At 37.7% G+C, this 27,347-nt stretch overlaps 1 protein-coding gene across 6 annotated transcripts in view; it reads left to right on the top strand.

The window, feature by feature from the left end:
* SLC10A7 (solute carrier family 10 member 7) overlaps positions 1-27,347 on the top strand; it is a 300,023-nt gene that overhangs the window by 46,761 nt on the left and 225,915 nt on the right. The window contains exon 4 of one of the 6 annotated variants that reach the window (XM_023557146.2): positions 3,858-5,637. The exons of the other annotated variants lie outside the window; for them this stretch is intronic. The gene's annotated coding sequence lies outside the window, so the exon portion shown is untranslated. Of the gene's footprint in view, positions 1-3,857; positions 5,638-27,347 lie in introns of those variants that run through there. 6 annotated transcript variants of the gene reach the window in all.

Here is a 27,347-nt window from a genome sequence, read left to right as displayed (position 1 = left end):
ATATCTTTGGTTTTTGAGAGTTCGATTATAGTGTGTCTTAGCATGGATCTCTCTGAGTTTATCCTAGTTGGAGTTCATTCAGCTTCTTGGATGTGTAGATTCATGTGTTTTGTCAGATTTGGGAATTTTTCTGGCATTATTTCTTCAGATATTTTATCTGCTCCCTTCTCTGTCTTCTCCTTCTGGGATACACATAATGCATGTGTTCGTTCTCTTGATAGTGTGCCACCAGTCCCTTAGGCTCTGTTCAGTTTTCTTCATTCTTTTTTTTTTTCCTCTCCTCAGACTCAATAATTTTAATTGACCTATCTTCAGGTTTGCTGATTCTTTTCCTTTCATAAGGCTGGCAAGAGGGAATACCCTTATAGTCTACTTGATTTTTTAAAAGCTTCTTTATTATCTTTGTATTTTTAAGTTCCGTGTTTCTATTTTCTTAGATTCTCCCTTTCTCTTTCCTGTTCTTTCCCCCCTTTTCTTTCATCATGTCCCTCTGCCTCTTTCTTTGTGAATTTTAGTTCCTCCACCAGCCAGATTGTGACCAAGCTGGACTCTTTAGAAGAACCCTGCATGGTCCTCTGGCATCTTTTTTGTTGCTGTTGACCCTGGCTTGCTGCACCAAACTGTGGAGCCACGGTCCAGAGTCCCCAGCAAAAGCACAACTTAAAACACAGTCATTGAATGGAACAACGCTTTACTCACAAAGAGAAGAGAAGGAGCAAGGTCATCTTCAATAGTGGCCAGTCCCACCATGGCCAGTGGGTCACTCCCTACAGCTGATGCAGGGCTGGTAAGCTGTGTACACCCCACTTGTGCTGAGGTTGAGACACCTTGTTTCCTCTCCTCCAAGAACAGATTCAGAAATGGGGTTAGCCAGTTGCCATATAATGCACATACTTAGTTAAGTAGTTCCTGGGATTGTTGACATATGCTCAGGGCAAGAGGGGAAGGATGTGCTGATAGGCCACCAGCTGCTATAGGATGTGTTTTGAGTCAAGACACCCTGAGAAAGAGAGTCAGCCTACACTCTCATCCTGTCCAAGAAGCCAGGCCAACACATCTGGTCCTAAGCATAAGGTTCAGCTGTGGTCACAGGGAAAGGCAGCAGGCTGCATTCAGATTGCCCCTTCCACAGTTGCTGTTGCCATCGCTGTGATTGGTATCATCTTCATCATCATTGTGGTCTTTTCCTCTGGGCATAACTTTTTTCAGCCCAGAGTGAGACTTGCACTCAGGTTTCCAAATCCTGAGCCTAGCCTTTGCTGTTGTTTTTGTGTGTCATTGAGTTGATCTGGAGTCATATAGACTCCATGTGATTGAATAGAATTACCCCATAGAGTTTCCTAGGCTGAAATATTTACTGGAACAGATTGCCAGGTCTTTTCTTCCACAGAGCGGCTGGTGGGTTCGAACTGCCAACCTTTTGGTTAGCAGCCAAGCGCTGAATCGTTGTGCCACCAGGGCTCCTGAACCTGGCCTTATGATGAATAAAGCATGTACTTTCCTGGCACTGCATCTTCTTCAGGAAGTTGTCAGGGCTGATCAGTCTGCTCCAGCAGTAATATTCTCTGAAGGTCTTCTAGGACATCAAGTTACCCTCAACATTGGCTTTGTATATAGCAGGTGTTTTCAGGGTCCACTGGGACTCCCTGAGACATTCTGTCCTGACCACCAAGATGTTAGGAAACTTCTTCCACACTGTGTGACCCTGTTTTCCTGTGACTGCAAGACCCATTCCAAAGCATGCTGCTGCTATAATGCCCCTTGGGACTTTCTTCTACTCATTGACGTGTGCTTCAGAATCACCTGGGAACGAATCACTGCACCTCTATTTGAAGTTTACAAAAGCCAAGGAGATAGATGGTTGACCTAGGGGAACCTGGGCTGTCTCTATAACTCTCAAAAATCTATAGTCAGAGTCAAGTCATATAATGTCATTTAACTCCCTTTTGAGTGATTCTTTATAAATAATTATTTGACCTGGGAGGTAGACCCTATAAGGAGTTAGTTTGATTATCCTGATTTTCACACTTTTTCTTCTTTTCCTACACCCGCCCCCCCCGTGGGGGCAAGAAATATGGGTGGGGTGATGGAAAATTACTGACTTCCATCCATGCCTAAAGTTATGTTCTGGTCCCCACAATGACTCTGTCTAAGCCAATACAGAATGTTAACTCACTGGGAGGATTTACTTGATACATTTATTTAATAAGTACTCAATTCATACTTAAGGAAATATTAATTTTGTTTCAAGGAAATAATTCTCTGCATCTGTCTCTTGGATATTGTTTTCTCAAATTGATCCAATTTTAACTTTATTATTTTCATTATGTTCACTTAGCAGTAACTCCCATTGCACTTTCATCTGAATTAAGCTAATCTGATACCAGTAAAAAAAACAAAACAAAACCAGCAATAGTAATGAATTTGTTTTCCTTTTTTTAAAACTCATTTATTTACCTACAAGAGTAGTTGCATTTAACTGACATATATATATATATATATATATATATATATATATATATATGTCATGGATTGAATTGTGTACCCCCATAATATCTGTCAACTTAGCTGAACCATAAGTCCCAGTATTGTGTGATTGTCCACCATTTTATGTGATTTCCCTGTATGTTATAAATCCTACCACTGTGATGAAATGAGATGGATTAGTGGCAGTTATTTGGATGAGTTCTACAAGATTAGTGTCTTAAGCCAATCTCTGTGAGACATAAAAGAGAGAAGTGAGCAGAGAGACAGAGGGACCTCATACCACCCGGAAAGCAGTGCTGGGAGCAGAGTGTATCCTTTGGACCTGGAGTTCCTGCACTGAGTTGCTCCCAGATCAAGGAAGATTGATTTCAAGGACCTTCCTCCAGAGCTGACAGAGAGAGAAAGCCTTCCCCTGTAGCTGGCGCCCTGAGTTTGGACTTGTAACCTACTGGACTGTGAGAGAATAAATTTCTTTTTCGTAAAGCCATCCACTTGTGATATTTCAGTTACAGCAGCCCTAGATAATGAAGACCAAAAAAAAAAAACCATTGCTGTCAAGTTGATTCCAACTCATAGTGACCCTATAGGCCAGAGTAGAACTGCCCCATAGAGTTTCCAAGGAGCACCTGATGGATTCAAACCACCAACCTTTTAGTTACCAGCTGAGCACTTTAACCACTATGGCGCCAGGACTCCTTCAAACTCTGGCCAGTGACATGTAAATAAATGTATATTATGTCTAGCAAGTGTCCTTTAAAGGGACAGTCTTTATGTTTTTTTATTGCTGTAAAAAAATATATAATACATTTGCCAATTCAGCATTTTTCAGGTGTACAATTTAGTGATATCTTTTTTCTTATTATGTTAATCATGTTGTGCGGCCATCACCCGTAAACAGCTTTCATTTTTCCTTCCTCTTTCTGCTTGTTGGAATGTTGATTTGATGACAAGAGTCTGAAGAGTAATCTTGGGTCATGAAGCAAGCTGACAATGATAGTAGAGCAGCAAGAATAGGAGTCTGGGCCCTTTTGACTATGGAGCTGCCAGACTAGCCCTGGATTGCCTATCTCTCAACTTCTTTTCTTTACATGAAAGATAAATGAACATCTCCCTTGTGTAAACTACTGCTTATAATCTATTTTTTGTATCCAGCTGAACTTAATCACAATTAATATAAAGTATATCAGGATACAATTTTCAAGTAATAGAATAGAATAAAGTACATTTAAGACTAGAACTACACTGAATATAATTTAAAATAATATGATATCTAGAATGCAATTCTGGATTGCCTTCTGGAGTCATTATAACTTAATAGCATGCAGCATTATGGCATCTCATTGCTTGTCTTGAATTTTCTGTTTCTTCAGATTCTTCAGAAAATGCAGATTAACAAGAGAAATAGTTTTGTTACTTAGCAGCACTGATCCTAATGCTACGTACAAAACCCCACACATCAAGAGGAATTTTTGGGAGCATTCCTACTGAAATCCATTTTGCTAATATGTTCTGGGACCAATTTTGTGCTAACTTTTTTTTGTCTCTTGAATGATGGTGATATGTACGTATAAAGTGTGATTTGTGAAGCTTCTCAGAATCTTTATGCATCTTTGGCCAAGGAAAGAAATTAAAAATAAAAGATCTCTTCGAGTTTTCTTTATCTTTCAATTTTCATATTATATGTTTCTAACATAATTCTTTTGTTTTACTTGGGAAACTAATCATGAATTAAATATTGCTTAAGATTTTCTTTCTTATGCTCATCTTCTGAAAATTTCCATCTGTAGGAGTGCTTAAAATGGTTGTAAGTGTAGTAGACAGTGTTAGGACAAAGTAGAGAATTAGAATTGTGAATGTATAAAATATAGCACAAGGTAGAAGTCACTATATAGTTATATGCTTTTATTATTATAAAGATAATTGAAGCATAAAACAAGGAATTTCTCCTGCCTGTAGACACGAAATAGATGTATTAGGTATTTAAGCCATCTGGTGAGTTTTCCGTCACCAGTGTCATGTTTAATGTAACATTTGGTTTCAGGTATTATCTAAATCTATAATCATCTATTAGAAATACATACACTATGAATTTAGGAAAAATATTAATGTTCAGAAATTATTACTTGGCTTATATTCTGTTTGTGTAACAAATAATAAGTTTTTTTTTTTTTCTGAGAACATATAAATTTTGGCAATTGAACAATAATCCCTAAGGAGGTGTTAAGGTACTGATGATTATTTGTTGTCTTGGATAAAATATTGATGATCTTTGTTGCTTCTAAAATAACATTATGTCCTTGATTTAAACGTTTTATTTTTAAAGCCTGTGTCACTTACGCCCTCCTCTTGGTTACTCCTGGTTTCCTCAGAGGCACTTTACAGAAACCTACAAATATTAGCCTCCTGGTAGTTGGGTAGCCTGAATCCCAGGTAAAAGAAGAAACAGGATAGGGAGTTGAAGTAATGGGAGGCATGCAACTGTATTTGCAAATCTTAGATATTATCCCACAATTTTTGTGTAACTCTTCAGCTGACAATTAAAATCCTTGTTTTATCAGTCATCACCCAGCCCTATCAGATGGATGAAGAATTAATCTGATTTGTATTTTTCCCCACAACTTTCTCCTGCACATCAAAATAGTCTATGATTAACATTCAGTGAATTCTTAAAGATGATTGATGGGCCTTAAAGATATTTTATATATATATATATATATATATATATATATGCCCTATTTAAATTATGCCAGAGGAAAACCACAGAAGAGTTCGTAAGACCCCTGTAGAAATTTGCAGACAATTTTGATACTCTCCGCCACTCAAAAAAAAAATCTGCTGATACTGTTTTTTCCCTTGCCAGGACCCTCCTTGCCTGGTGTCATTTCTTGAGCTCTCCTGGGAGGAGATTAGTCTAAAACAACAAAGTAGCCAGATGTCTGGTTCTCAGAGAGTCCCAGAGGCCAGGCTACAGTAGGCAGCAGAAACCACGTGGGGCTGAAGATCAAAGATACCTGAGAATTACTTATGGGCACCGAGGATGTGTCATTCCCATTATTAACAGTCTGAGAAAATTTGTTTCCCTAACTAACCCTTTTGTTGGAGTAACCTTAAATTTTAGTGAGTATATTTCTTTTCTTTCTTTCTTTTTTTTTTTTTTTTTGTGGTGCATGTAGTTTTGAGAACTGCACATACCAAAAAAGAAGAAAAAGGAACTCATGTGCTTGATTGAAATCTGTAAACTGTTAGTCTTATCCAAAATAGATATGCTATGCAGTGGGTAATCATTTATCATGAAATAAATGGGCCTTATGGTTCTCAGTTAAAATTATAGATTAATGGTTAGGAACTACAAGGCTTATGTGTGCGAACTGTTGTTCCTGAGTCCCCAGTCCCTACTTTTTAAGCACTATCATTTCAACTTTTAACTGCCTTAAAGTGGAGATTTTTAGATCACAGCTTCCTGGTCTTAAAATGAATTCAGAATAAATCCCAGTGGTGGGAAATCTGTACCTTATTAATAGTTGACCTCCGTCTTTTCACATCGGTATTGCTAATGAAATGCTAATTCAAAATTCTCATTATTCTTTACCTGTTTGCTTTTTAGGTACAATTTTACATTGTATAAGTGTATAGAAATTGGGAAAAATATAAATACATTTACTATTTTAGGCTAGTCTTAGTTGTAGAGCTCCTGAAATCTTTCAGCAGAGTTTATTCCAAGGGATGTATAAAAATCCAACTACTACTTTTGATGTCTTAGCCTTTAGATGATAGTATCAAAAGAGAGAACAAAAGATTTTGGTTGACCTTGCTGCTTGTTTTTGTTTCTGTTCAACGTCATCATGTAGCAACCAAATTGTGTAAAAGCCTTATTCGTGCTTTCCTTGAGGTATAGTTATAAACCGTTGTTATCAAGAGCATGATGAGCCAGCTTTAGCACATATAACTGCTATAACACATTCTTTACTATCTAGTAACATAAACTTGGCATAAAAGCTGTAAAATGTCTTTAACCATTTTTGGAGATATGTGTTTGCCATTCAGTGCAGAGATTTCATATTCCTTGGGTAGTGGTCCAGGCTTCCTTTAACTCCTTGAGGAAAACAAAGCTCTGAGGAGCAATTTATAAAGATTAATTGATTTGTCTCTTTGTTTCTAGATTTCAGTATTAAAGCAAGAATAAAATTGGCTTCTTGCATGAAGAATTGGAAAAGCAACTATATTTTCTTTTCCTGAGCAGAGTTTGTTGTTACTTCAGCGGCAAAGGCTGATCTGTGTTTTCACTTTTTACACTTGTATTTCTGTTACCAGCCAGCAATATGGTGAACAATACCATTTGCTGTCATTAAACCATTCTGGTTATCCGTTTTTCAGTTTTGAATGCAAGTTGAGTCAGGCATGGCGACTTCACCATAAATATTTCTAAGCCCCGGTTAATGGCTTACTTTAAGCAAGTAGTATTCACCTTCCAGGAATGCAGTTCTGTCAGTACCTTGGAGTTGGTTATGGTAATATTTGACCTGAGGCCACATAGGGGGATGTGTTCCAGGACTGTCTAAGGTCCAGAAGGAGAAGCAGCACCCCACTCTGTTGTGCTTCAGGAAGCTGTCCTTGCTTCTCCTCTTCAGAGATCTCCACATACCCCTCCCTCCCTGCCCCCAAGACACGCACACACTTTGGGGATTTTGCTAAGGAGGAGACCAAAAAGGTCACTCCTCTTTTCATCCTTCAGAAGTTGCCAGTGTTGCTGACCTTTTAATTCATCTTAGGTTGCTTCATTGGCAGGCTCTCCAGCTCTCTCTCCACACAGACACATACATACGTATACGTGTATACATTTATTGTGTGTGTGTGTGTGTGTGCGCACGCGTGCAGAGCAAGAGAGCATGGCAGTGAAGCAACCCAAGATAAAAACCTAAGATATATATATGTAGTCAGCTCATCTGTCAGTTTGTCTTACTGTGGTGGCTTGCATGTTGCTGTGATGCTCAAGCTATGCCACTGGTATTTCAAATACCGGCAGGGTCATCCATGGTGGGCAGGTTTCAGCAGAGTTTGCAGACTAAGACAGACTAGGAAGAAGGACCTGAAGATCTACTTCTTAAAAAATTGGCCAGTGAAAATCTTATAAATAGCAGCAGAATATTGTCTGCTGTGGTGCCGGAAGATGAGCCCCTCAGGTTGGAAGGCACTCAAAATACGACGATGGTGCAGGACTGGGCAGTGTTTCGTTCTGTTATACATAGGGTTGCTATGAGTCGGGCTGACTCAATAGCGCCTAACAACAACAATATATCTAGTCACTGGCTGGTGCAAACAGTTCGTATTCAACTACTACCTAAAGATTGGCAGTTTCAACCCACCTGATCAGTGAAAGGAAGGCCTGGCTATCTGCTTCCATAGAGATTACAGACGAGAAAAACCCTAAGAAGCAGCTTTGCACTGTAACGTGATGGCAACAAATTTAGTGTTTTTTTTTTTTTGCTTTGTGGTGTATGTACATACATACATACATATATACACACATACATATATAGCTGTATATATTGATGTTGTTGTTAGCTACCGTGGAGTTCCCTGACTCATGGCAACTCCATGCACAATGGGATTGGACCGTTGTGTTTTATAGGCTGATTTTAGGGAGCAGATCACCATGCCTTTCTTCCTAGTCTGTTTTAAGTATGGAAGCTCGACTGAAACCCGTTCAGCATCATAGCAGCACACATAGGTAGCGACTGTGCCTGAGGTGTGTTGACTGGGAATTGAACCTGGTCTTTCACATGGAAGGTCAGAATTCTACCACTGCACCACCACCGCCTCTGTGTGTACGTATGTATACAAATATACATATACGTGTATTTACTTCATGAAGCTTTACTGTGTATGGCATCTCTGTAGCTTCTCTCCCACAGCACTGTGTAAAGAGAAGTGTTTAACTATGCTTTTAAGAAAATCGATGTTATCAAATTTAAGAAGATGAAGAGTATCAGTTTTCTAATTCCTGCTCTTTATTTACTCACTCTGCCTTTCTTATTTTTTCACCTTACTTATTTATACATTTTTTTTACATTGTCTCCTCCCCTATGTTCTTGTATTTTATTCCCATTTTCCTTCATCATATAGTTCTTAATTCAGTTTCAGCATTCTATCTGTAACTTTCCAGGAAGTGTCCTGGTTTGAAATAACAGCTAAGTTGAGCAGGCAATTACATAAACCAAACTTCCTTTACTGAGACCTGCTTGAACAACTGAATGCATAATGATTTAGCACCTGAGTGGGTATTAAGGTAGTAATCTGTAAACTTTTTGTGATAGAGTTATATATAAATAAAAATGCTTGGCCTATAAATCAGGTTGGCCTTGTGAGTATATGATGACTCAATCTGCATTTTAATTTCTCTTAATTTTAAAAGCTTTGAGGTTGTGTATAGTTTTAACCTTTTCTGTTTATGATGACCTAAAATGTGAGGTATTCATTTATGTACTTTTTTTTTTTTTACTTGTTAAATTTCTCTTGTTTTTGTTTCAAGTTATATTTATCCTCACCTGAGGTTTGGAGCAATAGCCTGGGAATACCTGTTAAGGTTCCGAATGGAGGTCTTTGACTCTAAGTTGCCTGGGCGGCTGAGGTTGCAAAGTGGTAGGATTAAATCTTTGCAGATGGGAGGGTACTTTCCCCAGTGTGGGGGAGCATACTGCTGAGAGGGAAGTCCTGGGAGGAAATGTATGTTTTGTGTGCAAAAATGATCCGTTCTTGAGTTCTTGACTTGTAACTCTGTTGCTAAAATAAAGATTGAAATTTTAAAATGAAGTGGTAAAAATTAAATATTCTCATCAATTATATCCAAAATGAGCGATTGACGGAAATGTCTTAAGTGGATTATTTGTCCTTTTTCGAGTAAGATTTACATGATTAAATATGAAATGAAACTACAGCTGGTAGATAATCAGATACCTAAGAATAATGTTTGGGAAGCTGGGTTTCCTGAAGATATGAAGCTCAGTTATTTTAGCCTGGGGATTTTGCCTGGGGAAAAATGTATGTGCCTCAACAGCTGAAGGGCTATTCAGGAAGAAACAAAGTAAAATGGCATCTAGTTTAAAGCGTAATTTCGGTATTTCATACTTAATCTTATTCTTGGCAGAAATGTCAAAACATGCTAGCTGAAAACTACCTCTGAAGCCATATCTACACTACCAAATTGAACTGGGTAGATAAAGTCCTTAAGAATAAAACAGTTTTTCATGGGGAGAGGAGAGTCTTTTCTAGATAATTCTCTGGAGGAAAGCAAATGCTCTGGTAGAATCAAGATGAAGATGTGGTAGATTTCAAATGTAGGAATGGACAGCCTAAAGAATCTGTGGGGAGCGGGGGCAGATTTTAAAATTGGTTTATCATACTTAAATATAAATGCATTTTTACATGAATTTTTTTATATTCACTCCTATTTAAAATTTTAAATAACATTTGATTCATTTATGTTTAGCTTTTTTTTTTTTTTAATGTTTCAGCTCTTCCAAAGTTGAATTGTCAATGCTAGAAATGGCAGTATAATTGTGTCCCTTATTTCCTTCTCCACCTTTGTTTGAAGACCAAATTATTCTAGCAGCAGAAGTTGCTCTTTAAGTTAAAATCGAGTCCTTACCAATGGAATAACTAGATTTCAATTTTATAAAAATGCTTTTCTTTTGTTTACCCTAGAGTAGAAGCATACACCTTTAAGAAATTAAAGTGGTAAAGTCTAGGCCACTATTTATCCTGTCACCACATTGCTGCTGTTTATTGTTTTTTAATAAAAAATCAAGTTCCCCTACTTAATGACTTGGAAGATGCATTACATTTTGTCAAAATGTAAGAATTTATGAAGAATAAAGAGCATCTAGAATCCCCAAAAGATCAAGAAGGGGATGTGTATAATTTCCCTGCTTAACACATATATAAGCATTAATATTTATAATTGAGTTTAGTATTTTGTGTTTATGCTTCTATCAACATATATATTATAGTGTAGCGTTTAGAGACTATTAAACAGCTCAGAATTTACTCACAGAAGAAGAAAAATTCTTTTAGTTTTTTTTTTTTTTTCTCTTTTACTTGAATTTTCCCCAGGTTGTTTGGTAAAGAGCAGACAAATTTCTCCATGATGAGGGTATTTACCTTGTACAAAGCCCTGTATGGCGTGTGTGGAAGTAATCCTAAGGGCTGACAAGTTGTTGAATGGCCACCATCATCTGCTAATGTAAAGCACAGACTGTTAATTCTAAGGTAACAGAGGTAACCCTGACAGTGAAAGGCAGCACCATTGGCAGGTATGGCCCTTGATACTTAATTTTTACTTAATTATTAGAATGTTCATAAAATATATCAGGCTGGCTGACTTAAATAGCGTTGGTGCCATGACATTTAAAATTCATAGAAATGTTAGATAAATGCATTTTTATTTGACTGGAGGATTCATTTTTTATTAAAATACCCACAAAAACAAAACATAACAATTCTAGAAACTAATTTTTTTAAAGAAATACCTGATTAGTAGAAAATGTTTCTCTAGCCAAGTAAGTCACCTTGTGCTCTTTTAAATAGCTTTATTTAGAATACTTCTAAGAGCACCTTTTTTCCCATATTAAACAAATGTCATATTATATACTTTACTGTAACCTTTTTAAGGGGAAATTTCATGAAGAAACAAGACTGTGTTGTTGTTGGGTGCCGTTGACTGCTTAATTCACTGAAGTGAGCTATAATTTTAAACATCTCTTTATGGTTTTTTAAAGGTGGTCTTATGTAACATGTAGGGAGTAACATCGTTTGAGTGGAATATACCCCCTGGCTTTTCCTTATTTGCTGTGTATTGTGACTTAGAAAGAAAATCAAACATGAATTAAATCAAAGATTCCAAGAGCTGAGGAGTGTTAAAATAAGACATGCATATTTTGAATGCAAACAGTAGAAAGCAGGCAAATGGGTCAGCATTTTTTTTGAAAAAGGGAGTCTTTAATAATAGTTTCAGATTTTAAAACATAGTTTTGTCATTTCTTTTGTGACTCTCCTTCAGCCACACAGGGGATCGGTGTGCACAAATGCTTATGCTGTATGGGAATCTGTCTTAGAATAAGCCTGGATGAGAATGAGAAAGTACATTTAAAGAAGACATTGGTATAGGATTTCTCCTACTGTTTTCCCCTTGAGGAAATAGCAATGGCAACCATTCAGGTATCCCCACACCTCTAGTCATCTTTACTCATTGAAGAGTCTTTAGATAACTGGTAACCATGCAGTTAGCTTTACCCACCTGGGATTTTGTGTTTGAAATTTGGTTTTCAGTCTCATTCCTGCCTATGCAGTGGTATGGCCTTTAGACAACTCGACTTTCAAAAGTTAAAAGGCAATAAGTCAGTCCCCTGGAAATGATGCAGAAACGCAGATTCAAATCATAAATAAGGAAATACATTGAGTACATTAAACAGACATAGAAAAATGGATTTCTGTCTTTTGTAGTAAGGTAATTGGGCACCACTGCTTGGCAGGAGCTGGTGCTATTGAGCCGGCTATAGCTGCCACAGGTTGATAGGCAGGTGATAAGGCAGCTTCCACCGGAGTCTGCACAGGAGGCCTACCTAATATGCTGTCTGCCCTAAGGGCCTATGGGAACACAGTTGGATTATTATGTTAATGCATGAGCCTGCTGCCCTCTTCCTATCCCAGCTGGGTTCCCTGTTGTTAGGAACTGCTTTGCACTGACAGTAGAGTAATATGCTTCATGATTGAAAGGGCAAAGGGGCTTGGAAGGAAAAAAAAAAAAAAAGAATAGACCTGCACAGATATGTAAATGAAGGAAGGAAATCTGTAGGAAGGTTTCACTCAGATTATAGAGGGAAAGTTTATTAGAAAGTTGTAATATAAAACTTCTCATAGGGCTCTGAAAAACCATTAATTTCTTAGTTTCTGGGCTGGCTTTCTTTCCCTACACTGGTATCCATCGCAAGCGTGTTCCAAAACGGGCACTTAACACTGATTTGTTTCAAAGTAAATTGTGCTAACACATTGGTGCCTGTGTATAGTACTGATAGCAGAGCATTTTTTAGTACCTTTGTTGCTTTTTAATACCTGTCCTGCAGTTATTCCAGTGTGTTTTATGTGAAAGTTGTTTTCTATGATGCTGAAGGACTTATATTTTGTGTTAAGAAAACACTTGATTTCTCTTTATTTTTGATGAAGATCTAGAAAACTGCCCGGACCTATCTTTTGGAAGTGAACGAGATCAGAGGTGAGGAAATGGGTTGGATGAGGTAGAGAGATAATTTTCTTGGGTTTATGAGTTTGGTATGAGTGGCAGTTCAAATTGCAGTCACGTATTGTTTTTAGTGGAGGTTTTTGGTGTTGATACTCTAACATAGTGAAGAGAGTGTAAGCTTTGGTGTCGACAGACCTGTTCAAATCCTGACTCTGCTGTTTAATTACTAGCTATCTGGTTTTAGATAAATTACTTTACATCTCAGCTACCCCAACTGTAAAATAGGTATAATACCAATTTTAAATGAGATAATAAATATAAATCATTTAGTCTGACATACAGTACAGTGAGTACTCATTAAATGCTTGTCACAGTTGTCATTAAAACAATTATAATTTCCAGTTTAATGACCCATTATTTTAATGTGAAAGGCTATATACTTTCCATGGGTTGAAGATTTTCTATATTTTCCCCTGTATTGTCCACTTTTTCACCAAGCCTCACCAAATAAGAATAGCTTTAGCTTCAACCAGAATTTAGTATAGAAAAATACTGAGATACCATTTAACTTAAAGGGTTAAAGGCTCTTCAAACAATATGCATAGGAAAGTACACTGTATACTAAGACAAACCGCACCTGTTTCGACTTACATGCAAATTTGACTTAAACACAGACTTAGGAATGGAAATCATTTGTTATCTAGGGCCTACCTTCACTACTTTGGCTGATTTCAGTATAATGTATATTCCTAAACTATATTCCTAAGCTACTAGTTTTAGAATAAGCCACATTTCAAAGGCTAAAAGAAAATTAAATTGGGGGAAAAAAAAAAAATCTAGTTGGACCAGTGGTCTAAACAGCTTCTGGAGATACTTTAGTATCTTCTGGAGATCTTTAGCCTGAATTTGGGAAAGTTCCAAATATCTCTTTCTGTTAACTGTTTCTAATACATTTGTTTATTTAAACTAACTTAAAATGGCAATATGTGGTTGGGAACTATTATAGATACATCTCTTGCATTTTCACCTATTGCATGAGATGATGTATGTAAATATGATGTGTGCCCAGTGCCTGGTACACATAAATGATGGTCATTATTATTAGTGTCAGTGTATTTTCCAAACAGCATGACAGCCTGTGTTAGCAATGCTTTGCAGATTTAAAAGGAGGAACTTCAGAGAGATTCTCAGGTCACGTATGGAGCTTTGGGACTAGTGTAGTGAGTGACTCCGTGAGAGAAAAGACCTGGCAACATAATCCCATACAGATCACAGCCTAGGAAGCCTTATGGGGCAGTTCTGCTCTATCTTCCGGGGTCACTGTGAATCAGAATCAACTCCACAGCACACAACAACAACACAGACTGCATGGACTAGTAGGATGGTTACCATATATCTAATGAAAAAAGCATCCATGTGATTGCTTTCATTAAAAATATGAACATGCGCGTTGTTCTACATTTTTCTCCAGCTCTGTCTGAGACCTTCTGTTGTGATCCTTGTCAGATTGGTCGATGGTGGTACTAGGACACCCTTTTGTAGTAGGACACCCTTTTTTAAAAAATTTTTTTATTGTGCTTTAATTAAAAGTTTACAAATCAAGTCAATCTCTCACACAAAAACCCGTATACACCTTGCTACACACTCCCAATTACTCTCCCCCCTAATGAGACAGCCTGCTCTCTCCCTCAACTCTCTCTTTTCATGTCCATTTTACCAGTTTCTAACGCCCTCCACCCTCTCATCTCCCCTCCAGGCAGGAGATGCCAACATAGTCTTAAGTGTCCACCTGATCCAAGAAGCTCACTCCTCACCAGCATCCCTCTCCAACCCATTGTCCAGTCCAATCCATGTCTGAAGACTTGGCTTTGGGAATGGTTCCTGTCCTGGGCCAACAGAAGGTCTGGGGGCCATGACCACTGGGGTTCTTCTAGTCTCAGTCAGACCATTAAGTCTGGTCTTATGAGAATTTGGGGTCTGCATCCCACTGCTCTCCTGCTCCCTCAGGGGTTCTCTGCCGTGTTCCCGGTCACCCTGTCAGGGCTGTCATCGGTTGTAGCCGGGCACCATCTAGTTCTTCTGGTCTCAGGATGATGTAGTCTCTGGTTCCTGTGGCCCTGTCTCTTGGGCTTGTAATCGCCTTGTGTCCTTGGTGTTTTTCATTCTCCTTTGATCCAGGTGGATTGAGACCAATTGATGCATCTTAGATTGCTGCTTGCTAGCGTTTAAGACCCCAGACGCCACTCTTCAAAGTGGGATGCAGAATGTTTTCTTAATATATTTTATTATGCCAATTGACTTAGCTGTCCCCTGAAACCACGGTCCCCAGACCCCTGCCCCTGCTATGCTGGCCTTTGAAGCATTCAGTTTATTCGGGAAACTTCTTTGCTTTTGGTTTAGTCCAATTGTGCTGACCTCCCCTGTATTGTGTGCTGTCTTTCCCTTCACCTAAAGTAGTTCTTATCTACTATCTAATTTTTTTTTTTATCTAATTAGTGAATGCCCCTCTCCCACCTCCCCTCCCTCCCTCCTCTCGTAACCACAAAAGAATGTTTTCTTCTCAGTTTAAACTATTTCTCAAGTTCTTATAATAGTGGTCTTATATAGTATTTGTCCTTTTGCAACTGACTAATTTCACTTAGCACAATGCCTTCCAGGTTCCTCTGTGTTATGAAATGTTTCACAGATTCCTCACTGTTCTTTATCCATGCATAGTATTCCATTGTGTGAATATACCATAATTTATTTATCCATTCATCCGTTGATGGGCACCTTGGTTGCTTCCATCTTTTTGCTATCGTAAACAGTGCTGCAGTAAACATGGGTGTGCATATATCTGTTTGTGTAAAGGTTCTTATTTCTCTAGGATATATTCCAAGAAGTGGGATTGCTGGATTGTATGGTAGTTCTATTTTTAGCTTTTTAAGGAAGCGCCAAATCAATTTCCAAAGTGGTTGTACCATTTGACATTCCAACCAGCAGTGTAGAAGTGTTCCAATCTCTCCACAGCCTCTCCAACATTTATTCTTTTGTGTTTTTTGGATTAATGCCAGCCTTGTTGGAGTGAGATGAAATCTCATTGTAGTTTTGATCTGCATTTCTCTAATGGCTAATGATCGTGAACATTTCCTCATATATCTGTTAGCTACCTGAATGTCTTCTTTAGTGAAGTGTCTATTCATATCTTTTGCCCATTTTTTAATTGGGTTATTTGTCTTTTTGCAGTTGAGTTTTTGCAGTATCATGTAGATTTTAGAGATAAGGCACTGATCAGAAATGTCATAGCTAAAACCTTTTTCCCAGTCTGTAGGTAGTCTTTTTACTCTTTTGGTGAAGTCTTTGGATGAGCATAGGTGTTTGATTTTTAGGAGCTCCCAGTTATCTAGTTTTTCTTCTATATTCTTTATAATGTTTTGTATACTGTTTATGCCATGTATTAGGACTCCTAACATTGTCCCTATTTTTTCTTCCATGATCTTTATCGTTTTAGATTTTATATTTAGGTCTTTGATCCATTTTGAGTTAGTTTTTGTGCATGGAGTGAGCTATGGGTCTTGTTTCATTTTTTTGCAGATGGATATCCAGTTATGCCAGTACCATTTGTTAAAAAGACTGTCTTGTCCCCATTTAACTGTTTTGGGGCCTTTGTCAAATATCAACTGCTCATATGTGGATGGATTTATGTTTGGATTCTCAATTCTGTTCCATTGGCCCATGTGTCTGTTGTTGTACCAGTACCAGGCTGTTTTGACTACTGTGGCGGTATAATAGGTTCTAAAATCAGGTAAAGTAAGGCCACCCACTTTGTTCTTTTTCAGTAATGCCTTATTTATCCGGGGCCTCTTTCCCGTCCATATGAAATTGATGATTTGTTTCTCCATCTCCTTAAAGAATGTTGTTGGGATTTTGATCGGAACTGCATTAAATGTATAGATCGTTTTTGGTAGAATAGATATTTTTATAATGTTAAGTCTTCCTGTCCACAAGCAAGGTATGTTCTTCCACTTATGTAAGTCTCTTTTGGTTTCTTGCAGAAGTGTACTGTAGTTTTCTTTGTATAAGTCTTTTACATCTCTGGTAAGATTTATTCCTAAGTATTTTATGTTCTTGGGGGCTACTGTTAGGACACCCTTTTAACTCAGCACTGAAGTCTCTCCAGAGGTTTACCCTTCAGCCAAGGATTAGACAGGCCTGTAAAACAAAATGAGACTAAATGGGCACACCAGCCCAGGGGCAAGGACAAGAAGGCAGGAGGAAACAGGAAAGCTTGTAAGGGTGCACCCAAGATAGAGAAGGGGAGAGTGTTGACATGTCATGGCATTGGCAACCAATGTCACAAAACAGTGTGTATATTAATTGTTGAATGAGGAACTAATTTGCTCTGTAAACCTTCATCTAAAGTACGATAAAAAATATGAATATGCAAATATCATTATAACACTCTGGTGAAAATTTTGTTGAAATAATTTCAAATCCTTTTTGAGGTACTTACCTTGTGTGATTTCAGAAAAGAGATTTCTTTCTGAAGAGGTAATTGTGCATTTGACTTTACATATTAAGAATAAAGGGGGAAAAAACCAGTTCAAAGCAATTCTTTCTTTCTTGGTAGTTATAGCAAAATCCTTTTGTAACGTCTTTATTTGACCATGTAACTGTACATGGTGTGTTTTTTTTCTTTTGGTGTGTATATGTGTGTATGGGATATGTGTATATATGTATGTACGTGAATATATATGTGGGTATATGTATATCTATGTTTACCTCTATAGATATATAGTGTGTACAACTATATCTTAGAATCAGAAGTATACCAGGGATGTTTCAAAAGGCGACCCAGTCAAGCACATTTTAAAAAAGTGGCATTTTAAATAATGCATTCAATTTGCACAGTTGTTTTTAAGACTTTGATGAAAAGACATTGAAGAAAGCAGTAAGACGGTGAGAAAGGTAGAGAAATAGTCAAAACTTAGCACCTTTTTTAAATCCTTGTTTTTCCACCAACCAACTGTGTAGGGTCTGTACACTCACTGCCTGTTGTCAGAGCCTAGTTATACAACTGGTGAAATATTTGTTGCTGTTAGGTGCCAGCCAGTCACTTCCAACTCATAGTGAACCTATGTACAACAGAACACTGCCAGGTCCTGCACCATCCTTGTAATCCTTGCTATGTTTGAGCCCATTGTTGCAGCCACTGTGTCAATCCATCTCATTGAGTGTCTTCCCCTTTTTGATGTTCCTCTACTTTACCAAGCTTGATGTCCTTCTTTAGGGACTGGTCCCTCCTAATAACATGTCCAATGTACATGAGATGAAGTCTCACCATCCACGCTTCTAAGGAGCATTCTGGCTGTACTTCTTCCAAGACAGATTTGTTCTTTCTTCTGACAGTCCATGGTATATCCAATATTCTTTGTTCACACCGTAACTCAAAGGCACCAATTCTTCTTCAGTCTTCTTATTCATTGTCCAGCTTTCACATGCATAAGCGGTGATTGAAAACACCATGGGTTGGGTCAGGGACACCTTAGTCCTCAAAGTGATATCTTTGCTTTTTAACATATAAAAGAGGTATTTTGCAGCAGATTTGCCCAGTGAGATGTGTTGTTTGATTTCTTGATTACTGCTTCCATGGGTGTTGATTGTGGATCCAAGTAAAATGAAACCTTTGACAACTTAAATGTTTTCTCAGTTTTTCAGGATGTTCCTTATTGGTTTAGTGGTGAGGATTTTTGTTTTCTTTATGCTGAGGTATAATCCATACTGAAGGCTGTAGTCTTTGATTTTCATCAGTAAGTGCTTCAAGTCCTCTTCACTTTCAGCAAGCAAGGCTGTCATCTTTATAACACAGGTTGTTCACGAGTCTTCTTCCAATCCTGATGCTGCATTCTTCTTCATGTAGTCCAGCTTCTTGGATCATTTGCTCAACATACAGATTGAATAGGTATGATAAAAGGAAGGATACAACCTTGATGCATACCTTTCTTGATTTTAAACCACACAGTATACCCTTGCTGTGTTTGAACGACTGCCCCTTGATCTATGTACGTGTTCCACGTGAGCACCATTAAGCCTTCTGGAATTCACATTTTTTGCAATGTTATCCATAATTTGTTATGATCCACACAGTCAAATGCCATCGAATACTCAATAAAACACAGGTAAACATCTTTCTGGTATTCTCTACTTTCAGCCAAGATCCTCCTGACATCAGCAGTGATATCCCCGGTTCGACATCCTCTTCTGGATCCAGCTTGAAATGCTCGCAGTTCCCTGCTGATGTACTGCTACAACTGCTTTTGAATGGTCTTCAGTAAAATTTTACTTGCGTGTGATATTAATGAAATTGTTTCATAATTTCTGCATTCTGTTGGATTACCTTTCTTTGGAATGCGCACAAATATGGATCTCTTCCTGTCTGTTGGCCAGGTGGCTGTCTTCCAAATTCCTTCGCATAGACATGTGAGCACTTCCAGCACTGCATCTGTTTGTTGAAACATCTCAGTTGGTATTCCGTCAATTCCTGGAGACTTGTTTTTCACCAATACCTTTAGTGCAGCTTGAACTTTCTTTCTTCAGTGCCACCGGTTCTTGATCATATACTACCTCCTGAAATGGTTGAGCAAATGGTCTTTGTATTCCTTCTGTCTTCTTTTGATGCTTCTTGTGTTGTTCAATATTTTGCCCATAGAATCCTTCAGTATTGCAACTTAAGGCTTAAACTTTTTCTTCAGTTTTTTCAGTTTGAGAAATGCTGAGCATGTTCTTCCCTTTTGGTTTTCTAACTCCAGGTATTTGCACATTTCATTATAATACTTTGTCTTCTTAAGCCACCCTTTGAAATCTTCTGTTTAGCTCTTCAACTTCACCATTTCTTCCATTTACTTTAGCTACTCAGTGTTCAAGAGCAAGTTTCAGAGTCTCCTCTCACATCCATTTTTATCTTTTCTTTCTTTCCTGTCTTTTTAATGACCTCTTGTTTTCTTCATGTATGATGTCCTTGATGTCATGCCACACCTCATCTGGTCTTCGGTCATTGGTGTTCAGTGTGTCAAATCTGTTCATGAGATGGTCTCTAAATTCAGATAGGATATACTCGAGGTCATAATTTGGTTCTTATGGACTTGTTTCAATTTTCTTCAGCTTCAACTTGACCTTGCATATGAGCAATTGATGGTCTATTTCACAGTCAGCCCATCCGTGGCCTTGTTCTGACTGATGTTACTGAGTTTCTCCATCATCTCCTTCCACGGATATAGTCGATTTGATTCGTGTGTATTCCATCTGTCGAGATCCATGTACATAGTCACTGCTTAAGCTGTTGAAAAAAGCTATTTGCAATGAATAAATTGTTGGTCTTGCAAAATCTATCTCTTAGTCCGTGGCGTCATATCTGTCACCAAGTCCACATTTTCCAACTGCTGATGCTTCTTTGATTCCAACTTTCACATTCCAATCACCAGTAATTATCAATGCATCTTGATTGCATGTTTGATCAATTTCAGACTGTAGAAGTTGGTAAAGTCTTCAATTTCTTCGTCTTTGGCATTAGTGGTTGGTGCGTAAATTTGAATAATAGTTGTATTAACTGGTCTTCCTTTTTAGGCATATGGGTATCCTATCACTGGCAGCACTGTACTTCAGGATAATTCTTGAAATGTTCTTTTCAATGTTAAATGTGATGCCATTTCTCTTCAATTTGTCATTCCCAGTATAGTAGACCATATGATTGTCTGATTCAAAATGGCTGATACCAGTCCATTTCAGCTCACTAATGCCTAGGGTATCAATCTTTTATGCATCCCATTTTTTTTTTTTTTGGACAACTTCCAATTTTCCTAGAGTCATACTTCCTACATGCCATATTCCAATTATTAATGGATGTTTGTAGCTCTTTCTTCCCATTTTGAGTTTCTTCATACCAGCCAGTGAAGGTTCTGAAAGCTTTATCCCATCCACATAGTTAAGGTTGAGTCTACTTTGAGGAGGCAGTGCTTTCCCAGTCGCATTTTGAGTGCCTTCCAACCTGAGGGACTCATCTTCCAGCACTATATCAGACAATGTTCTGCTACTATTCATAAGATTTCACTGGCCAATGTTTCCAGAAATAGATTGCCTGGTCCTTTTTCCCAGTCTGTCTTAGTCTGGAAGCTGCACTGAAACTCGTTCACCAAGGGTGACCCTTCTGGTATTTGAAATACCAGTGGCATAGCTTCCAGCATCAAGCAACATGCAAGCCACCACAGTATAACAAACTGACAGATGAGTGGTGGTACCCAGATATAGCCATTGCATATAGAAAGAAGCCTATCACAGACTAAATAGTAAACTCTGTTTTAAAGGAATTCTACTTTGAAGGAAATCTGTGTAATTTGTGAGGTTTAAATAAGCGTTTGTGCAGTGCCTGGTTTTCTTTAAAGTAGTTTTGGCTTTGACACTGCCATGCCATGGAGCACAGTTCTGTTCTGACACACATGGAGTCTTTGAGTCAGAGTCAGAATGGACTGGTATTCTCCCTTGTGTGTTGAACTGTTCTTGAGGACAGGAATCACATATTAAAAAAAAAAACTCAGTTCCTTTTACGCAGTAGAAATTCATTAAATGACTGAATAATTTCATTGCGTTTGATGATAGTACTTAGATTTGAGTAGAAGGTTTCCGAGGCTATGAATCCTGGTATTCCTTGCTCTCTCTTACCTTTCCCTGGAACTACTCTAAAAGAAGCATTCTCCAGGTGCCACTGAATTACACTTCCAACCCGTCTGAAACCTTGAAAACTCCTACCTCTCTTCACCATCTTTCTGCCTCCACCAACCAACCATTCACGCCTCTTTACACCCTCCCCATATTGATATTTTATCAAAGGCCAGAGTTTGAGAAATGATGGCTGAGTTAGGAGATGTGCTTCATAGGAAAGATGCAAGGATCTTTCCAGAGGGCCTGGTTTCTGCCCTCCTAGATGCCATTAGCATCTCCAAGGAATGTGCTGTCCCTCTGCTTGTATTTCCCTTTCAGCCTTTGGTTTTCAGGAAAATTTAGGGGTACCCTGAATAGTTCTTTTATTCCAAATCCCAATCCTAATTAGAATTGTTAGGATGCCCTCCTCCATACAAGTTTGTTTTCCCCCTGAGGACTTGTTTCAGGTTTTTCTCCCAAGGACTTATTTCAGGTTTTTCCCCAAAGATGAGAAATAAAAATTCTGTTGTTGATTTTTTTCTTATGCCTTTCAAATCTCTAAATTTTCTAAATATTAACAAAGAAGGTCTACATAACAGGCTATGAATCTAAAATCACAGTGAATTTTATGGTAAACAAATAAAGACTGCATTTTAAAAGGCTCCCCCCACCCCCGCCCAATGTCCATCCTTCCTTCTTCTTCCTACCCTAAAATGTTTATTCTATATAGAATTTGCCAGAAATTATGTATCTCTGTTTCTGGACTTCTAATTTTGCAAGCCATTGATCTATGGTTCCTGCCGCTTAGTAATGGGATAATGTTGACATAGTTAATAATAGCTAGTAATTATTGAGCACTTACTAACTTCAGTGTCCCATGGCATGGCTAATGTTTTACATGAATTGTCTCATTTAATTCTCACAAAGTCCGTACAAGCAGTTACTCATATTATGGCTATTTTTTGAGATGAGTAAACAGAGGCTTGAAGTGGTTAAGTTCAACCTGTCTGAGGTCCTGTAGCTGTAGAGCTGGATTCAGGCCTAGGATGAAGATGGCACAAGACTACTGGGCAACCTTGTGTTCTGTTATACATAAGGTATCTGTAAGTTGGAGCCAATTCCATGGCAACTAACAAACTAAGTCTAGTGCCTTCTAGCCCCTGCATGTCTAGTGATAAACTACTGAAACATAGCCCTCTTCTTCCACCTGCCTCCCTCCAATATTTGGGTTATGTCGAGTCTATTCTCATACAGGGAGTGGTGTCACAGTAGGCATATTCCTGTCACATGGAACAAGGAGCCTGGGTCATGGATAAATGAGAGAAAAACGGTACCAAGGGGCGCTGAAGTTTTCTTTTTCTAACCCTACTTTTCAGCGGTGACGGAGTAGGCAGTTTAGTAATTGGTGATATCTCATATTGACGATCTCCTAGTAAAATGTAAGAGCTAATCTAACTATCCCTCATTTACTAGTATAGTATAGTAGTAAAAGTTGTATGTTAGTGATTAGTTGACAGGAAACTGACAGTTGAGGGGAGTGAAAGGCAAAACCTGAGTTTGCATTCGTTTCCTTGCAGATAAACCTTGCCTTAGAACTAAAGGTCTGATACGTGCACAAAAATATCCAGATAAAATAAGTCTTTGTGTTATCAAAAGGCAACTGGGCGTAAATGAGTAAACCAGATCTTTCCGTCACGGTAAAGCCTGTCCTGACACAACTGGACACTGATTGAGAAGACAATGAAGTAAACCTGGGCTTCAGCAAGCTCTTGGGCTTTTCAGAAAAAGCTCTGAGAGCCCCAAGAATGAAAATTCTTGAAGCATTTATCCAAATTTACCAAAAAAGGCGAAGGCACTTTCTGTGGCCACTGGAGTCCCAGCTGCCTCTTTGACAGGATGTAGTCAAAGTTTATAGTTGGTACTTTGTTCTAGGCTTGTCCTAGACCTCTTAAGGTCTCAAACTTGCAGAAATGATATTATCTTTTTTCCTAACAAGAGCGTGGATTTAGGAGTCAAATCCTGATTTCACCACTGATTCATTTAACGTCCCTGGTTCTTAGTTTTCATATCTATGAAATGGAATAACACTTATCTGGTAGGGTTTTTTTTGGATTAAATGAAAAAATACTTAAGGCATCTAAACCAAACCCACTGCCATCGAGTCAATTCCAACTCATAGCGACCCCATAGGACAGAGTAGAATTGCCCCATAGAGTTTCCAAGGAGCGCCTGGCGGATTTGAACTGCTGACCTCTTGGTTAGCAGCCGTAGCACTTAACTACTACGCCACCAGGGTTTTCTAAGGCATCTAGCTAATGCATTTTCTGGCCTATAGAAGGTACTCAATAAATGTCAGATTTTTTTCTTCTGCTCATGAAATACTATTTTGAAGGAAAAGTAAGGAAGTTAAATCATTCCATTGTAAATTCCTGGACCAGAAAAACATTTTGTCTCCTGCCCTTGTAGAATTTTATGCATCATCATTCATTTAAGGCTCTGTAGCTGCTGATCTAGGGAAGAAAAATGAAATTCAGTTTGATTAATAAAACCTCTTACTAGGCAGTTTTTAAACTGTGGTGAAGCTAGGTTAAATGGGAACCAAGTGGGGCCATTTCCAGGGGTTTTGGAGGTTGAAGCAATTTGTTTTTGTACTTGTATCAGTACTTTTACTCTTTTAAATCTCATTTTTAGTCCCTTAGCTTCCATAATAAAGTCTTCAGTGCTATACATTTTTATTAAACATCTTTTTTGGACTCCAATTTGCACTTCAGATAATATAACAAAATGTATGTGTTTCAAATATTCACTGCATAATTGTGATTAGAACATGTAATCCCTCAAAAGATGTTAATTGCAATTTAAATTCATGCTGAATATAATTAAGTGAGTTGGGGATTAGAAAGTAGATGTAAGGAGTAGTTCAGGGAATACATTCTTTAAAAGCATCAATTTTTTTTCTAAAAAATGTAAACCTCTTTCAACTTTAAGCCTAGAAAGATTAGAAATACAGAAGAGAAATACTAGAAATACAGGAGAAAGCGGTTAAAGGACGTCTTAGAATAATATTACTCTATGGTCACTTGGATCGTCAGTTTAAGGTAATTGTGATTAAAGTTGCAGGGCTGGTTTGAGTAACCTCATTTATATTCTTGAAGAGCCTTTCAATACGTGTTAGCTCACTTGGTGTCTGTTAAAGACTTCATTTAAACTGAAAGAACTGCAGGGAATGATTGGGCAGGAAGTGGCAACAGAGGTCTTCTGGTCCAAACGTTATCTGACGCTTCAGTCTTCCTTCTACTATCCTGGCCAAGGGGGTGATTTATGAATAACTAGATGTAAATAGGCACTTTGTGCATAGACAGTTCATATTTAAGCAGTGCTTTTCTAAATTTCTTTTTTTTTTTTTTTCTGTTAAAGCTTTACTATATTAATGGAAATAAAGAGTAGTAGCCTTGGAAGAAACTCTAGTGCTGCTTTTTTTTTTTTCTTTTCTACTGTGTTAACCAAAACCCAAACCCGTTGTTGTCTAGTCAATTCCAGTTCGTAACGATCCTATAGGAAAGTAGAACTGCCCCGTAGTGTTGCCAAGGCTGTAATCATTCAGGAAGCAGACTGTCACATCTTTCTCCCAAGGAGCGGCTGGTGGGTTTGAACCGCCGACTTTTTAGTTAGCAGCCAAACCATTAACGACTGCCCCAGTAGGTCTCCTTACTATCGTAGTTAAAGAATACTAAAACTTGAGATTTAAAAGTGTGAAGCAGTCATATCTCCCCGTGATTGGGGGAATTGACGTGTTAACTATTTAATATTGAATCTGAAAACAGATGTTCAAGGGCTACTGGAATAATACTGTACCTGTAAACCTTTTTATTCATAAGTTTTCCTAGGAATACGTTTCAAATCAGGGATTAGTTTTAAGACAATCTAAACATTTTTTTAACATAGTTAATGCAAAAGTATTATTCCTGTTTTTAAGTCATTTAGTTCTTTATTTTCATGTGTGTCTGGAAAAGGAAAATATTAATTAACTTCATAAAGCAGTTTTGAGAGAGTGAGTTAGTTATTCTGGCTGCCTAACCTTTTACTGGACTTGTAAACAGATGCATTTTTAAACAAATTTCAAAGGCATTAAAAATGTTACTCTGAGTGGAAATATTTCACGTGAAGATTTCAGATGGGAAGCTTTGTCTTTGTTTCATGAGAAATTAAACACCCTTAAAGAAGAATCATGGATCTAGCTGAGCTTTACATCTGAAACAATTCTTCCACTTTAGCTAAAAGAAGCCCTGGTGGTGCGGTGGTGAAGCGCTGGGCCGCTAACCGAAGGGTAGGTGTGGATTGTATTCCTGCAGATCAGATTTTGACCTAAGATACTGTCTGCAGCTTTGAGTATTTAAACCCTCATCCATTTTGCTTGCAACTCCACATAAATTTCTCCATTTATTTGCAACTTATTTTCCACAGAAATGAGTACTTTGATAATGGCTGTTATGAGTTCTTTTTCTAATAACATAAAATTACTGTTATTCCCAATGGAAGGATTTTTTTTCCTTTGCATTAGGTTCACATAAACGTAAATGTAATTTTTGACCAATGGCATAGGAAGGGAAAGACCTACCATTCATTCACTGTCCTATAGCACGTTGCATTGTGACATCGCCTACTCACACATGATATTCTAGAATGACTATATAATAAAATTTTACATTCTTATACTATTTAAAAATTCTTAATAATATATTTTTCTTATTAAAGCAACATGTATTCATAGAGGATTATCTAGAAAACATAGATAAGCAAAATGAAGATAATTCCAATGATCAGATAATCATATTAATATTTTATGTTTATCCTTCCAGACCTTTTTCTCTGCACACGTTTAACAAAATGGTATGATACAATGCATACTGTTTTTTGTAATTCTCTTTATCCACTTAATATATTATGAACATGTCTCCATAGTGTTTTATGGTATTCTTTTTAAAGACTGCTTCTTATATGTGGATGTGCAGTGATTTATTTCAGCCCTGGATATTTCCAACTTTTTTGCTATTAAAAATAATGTTATGGTGAAGACCTTTTTAGGTAAGTCTTGAATCTATTTTGTTTTCTTAGATAAAATTTTACAAGTGGAATCACTGGGTCAAGGAATATATATGGGCATTCTTAAGGATTCAATACCTATTGTAACATTTCCAGCAAGATTTAAATGAGGGCTTTGAACCAGTTGGTTCTCATTCAAACCCCTGCTGAGAATTTGCATTTCTAACAATTTCCCAGCTGCTAATTTGCATTTCTACCCCAGATATACTGAATCAGAATGTACATTTTTAATAAGAGCCCCCAGGTGATTCTTATGTAAAACTTCCTGGGAACTTGTTGGAAATGTAGATTCTCAGCAGGGGTTCAAAGGCTGGGTTTAAAGGGCATGAAGGCACTTTTCTCCTGAATTCTCGTTAATCATAAGCATTATCATTTTTCAAAATCTTTGCAAATTGGGTAGTTTTCTCCCCACACTGCTTTTGTTTTCTACTCTTGAGACAAGTCGATCCATGTTATAAAGATGGTAAATCCACATGATACTTTATAGAAATGTATACTTGATAAATATTTTTATTTCACACTTCCCTCCATCCACTTCAGTGCTTATAAAGTAAAATCTAGGGAGGAACATTTAATAAGTTGTTTTACTTCTTTATTTTACTTTAACCAAAAGAAATACACATTGTAGTTGCAGCATGTGTTGTTTAACTAGATCTCTGTCCATGTTATAAATGATGCCTGTAGAAGGATCTGGGGACAAGACCTTTAAGGTTTGTTTTTTTTTTTTTTAATCACAGTTCAAATCTTGGAGAACCTGAACTTATATAAGAGTGTTTGGGCTGCTGTTATTACACTGAAACCTTCTGAGAGTATCTTCTCGTGTAATTTTTTTAGAGAAAGTCACTTATAG

Source organism: Loxodonta africana, chromosome 13, assembly GCF_030014295.1.
Source record: "Loxodonta africana isolate mLoxAfr1 chromosome 13, mLoxAfr1.hap2, whole genome shotgun sequence".
Lineage (NCBI taxonomy): Eukaryota > Metazoa > Chordata > Mammalia > Proboscidea > Elephantidae > Loxodonta > Loxodonta africana.
This window is presented reverse-complemented; position numbering and strand designations above follow the sequence as displayed.